Here is a 509-nt window from a genome sequence, read left to right on the forward strand (position 1 = left end):
TTAAAATTTTTAATGGGTAGGTTTTAAATTTTAAATTTATAATTTAAATTATATTATAGAGATTAATTGAGGAAGGAATATTTAGAATAAAATAGAATAATTTATATATTTTTAAATATTATATTATTTTAGATAATTTTATAATTTTAAAATATATATATTTTATAGTAACAATTTTATAAAAATATATATAAGAAAATTATAAATATATTAAAATTTAAAATAAATATAATATTATAATTTTTATATTATAAGACATATTTTAGATATATTATAATAAATATATAGATATGGAAAAATATATATATTTTATGAAGTGATAGTATATTAATTATTTTTATTTTAAAATAGAAAATTAGAGAGAAAAATATATATTTTTATATTAATAATATAAGATAGTAAAAATTTTTTTTAATTTTAATTAAAATTATATTATAGATAAATATGGGTATTATATATAAATTTTTAATATATAATATTTTAAATTATTTGTTTGTAAGATTTGATAT

The sequence above is a fragment of the Penaeus monodon genome, chromosome 34 (assembly GCF_015228065.2).
Source record: "Penaeus monodon isolate SGIC_2016 chromosome 34, NSTDA_Pmon_1, whole genome shotgun sequence".
Lineage (NCBI taxonomy): Eukaryota > Metazoa > Arthropoda > Malacostraca > Decapoda > Penaeidae > Penaeus > Penaeus monodon.